The 4,208-nt window shown below is 42.0% G+C and overlaps 1 pseudogene; it reads left to right on the top strand.

Annotated features, from left to right (window-relative positions):
• Positions 1-301: 301 nt before the first annotated feature.
• Positions 302-1,775, top strand: LOC125913648 (nucleosome assembly protein 1-like 4; annotated as a pseudogene).
• The last annotated feature ends 2,433 nt before the right edge of the window (positions 1,776-4,208 follow it).

Below are 4,208 nucleotides of genomic sequence, written 5' to 3'. Positions count from 1 at the left end.
GGACCAGTCAGAAAGCTGTTCCCAAATTCCTGATACATAGAAACTGTAAGAGATAATAAATGTTTACTGTTGTCTTAAGGCAACAGAGCCTGGAAACTGCTTTGGATTCTGTGTCCCCCTCTCTCTTTCTGCCTCTCTCTCTCTCTCTCTCTCTCAAATATAAACATTAAAAAATAAAATAAAATAAAAAGAAGTGGAATCTGAAGGAGCGGAATCCAGCAAGGTACCCACATTTGAGCTCTTCGTGTTCTTCGCTTCTGAGAGTTGCCATAACTTTCCATTTGGAGATCGAAGCATTCAGATGGCAGATAACAGGTTTTCAGATGGTGTTCCTTCAGATGGCTTAGAGGCTGCTAAAAATGCAAGTAATACAGAAAAGCTCACCCCCAGGTGATGCAGAACCCTCAAATATTGGAAGCTTTACAGGAATGGTTTGACAATGTCTCCCACACTCCTTCAAGTTACGTTGACACTTTACCTAGAGCAGTGAAAAGAATCAGCATGTTGAAGCAGCTGCAGGTGAATGTGCTCACATAGAGGCCAAGTTCTATGAGGAGGTCAATGGCCTGGAGAGAAAATATGCTGACTGTACCAGCCTCTCTTTGACAAGAGAAGAGAATTCATCATTGGTGATGTTGAGCTGACAGATGCAGAATCAGAGTGGTACAAGTGAAAATGAAGAGGACAATAAATTGGCTGAAGACATGAAAAATAAAGTAGTCATAACAAAAAAAAAAAAAAAAAGAAGAAGAAGCAGCAACAGCAGAGGAGCCAAACCCCAAAGGAATTTCAGAGTTTGGATTTACAATCTTTTGAAATGAGATACAGTAAGTGAATTAATCCAGGAGTATGATGAACTGATCTTGAAGCACCTGCAGGATATTAAAGTGAAATTTTCAGACCCTGGGCAGCACATGTCTTTTGTATTAGAGTTCCACTTTGAACCCAATGACTATTTACCAATTCAGTCCTGACAAAAAAATTTAGGATGAAATCAGAGCCAGATAAGGCCTGATCTCTTTTCCTTTGAAGGTCCTGAACTAGTTGACTGTGACGGGTATGTTATTGACTGGCAGAAAGGAAAAAATGTACAGTCAAAGCAATCAAGAAAAAGTAGAAACATAAGGGCCCAGGCACGGTGAGAACAATTGCCAAACAAGTCCCCAACGACTCATTTTTCAACTTTAGCCAGCTGAAAGCATCTGGGAATGGAGAATCACTGGATAAAGACTTGGAATTCATGTTAGCCTCCGACTTTGAAATTGGACACTTCTTTTGTGAGCAGATGGTACCGCAGGCCATGCTCTACTTTGGAGGAGGCCATAGAGGATGACAACAATTTGATGAAGGTGAGGAAGGAGAAGAAGAGGAATTAGAAGGTGAGGAGGAGGAAGAAAATGAGGACGATGTCAAAATTAACCCCAAGGAGCCCAGCCAGCCCTCCTAGTGCAAACAGCAGGAAGAAGTGAGTGTGCCCTGCAGGTGGGGACTCTGCCAGCAGATCGCACTCAGGACTCACTGCAGCCACAGCACAACCGTATTGTCAGTCCTTACATCTAACTTGTTTTCTTTTCTTTTCTTTTTTTTTTAACTTGTTTTCAAGTGCATGATTTGACGTTAACTTTTCCTTTACCCTCCTTCTTATTTTTGCTTAGCCTGTACAATGCATTCAGAAATGCATTTCTGAAATAGAAGGTTTGATTCCAGCAGCCTCTAAGGCCTTAGGTGCAGTTCAGTGGACTTTCCCAGGCCCTGCCTTTGGGATGGCCCTGTAGACCCTGGGGGCAGTGGAAAGTCAGTTGATACCAAGGGCAGATGTCTGCGGATGTGGTTCCAAGGCATCTAGAACCAATTACATCACTTCGCAGTTGGACTGGATTCTTCTTTCACGTGAAGAAACCCACACACCTTGTGTTTCCCACCACTTGGTGTCCTTTGCTCTAATTGTCTCAGTAGAGGAGAGTCCTGTTTTCCTTAGAGCGTTCTTTCTTTGGTTTTGTCTTCCTTGGGGTGGAGTAGGGGGTATGTGCACCCAAGCCCCGAGGCACAAGTCTTTGTGGTTCATCCTTGCATTTATTTATTCTTTCCTGCTCGTGAGGGCTTGGGACTCATGCTGTCTCTTGTCTGTACAGTTTCTGAAACCATGTGTGTGATTGGTGACTGAGTGACTTGCCAGGTAGGTGTGGTGGTAGCTCCCACAGGAGGGAGGCCTGAATAGAAGGAACCTCTCTTGGACTGGCCAGGCCAGCAGCTGAGGGCAGGAGCTCATTTTCTTCTTTCTTTCTTTCTTTCTTTCTTTCTTTCTTTCTTTCTTTCTTTCTCTTTAACATTTTTATTTATTTTTGGAAGACAGAGACAGCGTGAGCGGGGGAAGGGCAGAGAGAGAGAAAGGGAGACACAAAATCCAAAGCAGGCTCCAAGCTCCAAGCTCCAAGCTGTCAGCACAGAGCCCTACACCAGCTCGAACCCACCAACCCTGAGATCATGACCTGAGCGGAAATCCCACCCACTGAGCCACCCAAGTGCCTCCAGGATCTCCTTTTCATGACCTACAGACCACCAGCTGTGGCAGGGGATTGTGGGCATGGCCCCAGGGTTTGCCAGGCTCCTGCGGTGAGCAGCCTGGCCTGGGAAGGGCCGCTTTTCCTTCTAGTGTGTGCATCCAGTCTTGCTTTCTCAGTAGCCCCTGTTCCTTGGCCCCTCTGATCATCTTGTCTTCAAAGTCTTGGGTTCAGAGTGACCTGCTTTTGGCCAGTGGGTGGGGTTTCCAAGCGTGTGACCACTTGGCAGCCAGAAACTCTGCGTCCATTCTGTGACCAGGCCTGTAGAGTGCTCAGCCTTACTTATAATACATTTGTAACTGAATATGGTGTTTGCAATTTGTACAGAATAGTTAGAATATTATATTAAAGTTATGAAACACACAAAGAAGTAAAAAAATATCTCTCTAATGATTTCTGAGGAGTAAGAGGAACTGGAATATTTTAAAGCAATTTCTGAGAGTAAATCATTTCACCTGTACATATTTTTAAAAATATATTTAAACAAAGTAACTAGGAACCTTGATTTATTACATAAAGATAGAAACCTATATCCAATAATTTGAGAACACTCATTCATCTCAAGCACACATGAAACATGTATAGAAATTGGTAGGGAACATTTCTAAAACTTGACTACTTTTCAGTCAATAAGGCATGTCTCAACAAATTTCAAACAATTGGTGTTATAGGGAATATTTTCTCTGAACAAAATGCACCTAAATTAGAAGTCAACAACAAAATTTTATTATCTTTGTATCTTAAAGATAAAAAGATAGAGAAATTAATTTTCATCCCCAGAGGTTTCAGAATTTGAAAATAAACTTCTAAGTGACTTCTATTTTCCAACAATATCTCTACAGTATGGAAGTGTATGAACAGCTAGCTCTCTGTGCCACATGGTGTACTGAATTACTGAATAAAATGTACTCATTACTTGGGTTGCAGTGAACAAAAGCATAAAAACTATTGGCCTAGAAAAGCTTGTACACATGTGTATCAGGAGACAGGTTTGAGAAAGTTCACAGAGCATTGTTAGCAACAAAAAAAGCTGAAAACAAACAAAATATTCATTGATGGGTGAGTGTATATGGTATATTAACACAATGAGATATTATATAACAGTGAAAATGAATGAATTACAGCTCCATACAGCAATGTGGATGAACATTAAAAACATAAGCCTGAGTTGCAGAAGCAACTTACAGGAAGCATGACAAAGTATGATGCTAATTTTAGGAAATTCTAAAAAGAACTAAATAATACATTGTTTAAGAAAATAGATATAATGTGGATCCTGAGAAACTTACCAGAAACCCATGGGGGAGGGGAAGGAAGAAAAAAAAAAAAGAGGTTAGAGTGGAAGAGAGCCAAAGTTAAGAGACTCTTAAAAACTGAGAACAAACTGGGGTGCCTGGGTGGCTCAGTCGGTTGAGCGGCCGACTTCGGCTCAGGTCATGATCTCACGGTCCGTGAGTTCAAGCCCCGCGTCGGGCTCTGTGCTGACAGCTCGGAGCCTGGAGCCTGTTTCAGATTCTGTGTCTCCCTCTCTCTGACCCTCCCCCATTCATGCTTTGTCTCTCTCTGTCTCAAAAATAAATAAACGTTAAAAAAAAAAAGTTTAAAAAAAAAAAAAACTGAGAACAAACTGAGGGTTGATGGGGGGTG

This window comes from Panthera uncia (assembly GCF_023721935.1).
Source record: "Panthera uncia isolate 11264 chromosome C1 unlocalized genomic scaffold, Puncia_PCG_1.0 HiC_scaffold_4, whole genome shotgun sequence".
Taxonomy (NCBI): Eukaryota; Metazoa; Chordata; class Mammalia; order Carnivora; family Felidae; genus Panthera; species Panthera uncia.
This window is presented reverse-complemented; position numbering and strand designations above follow the sequence as displayed.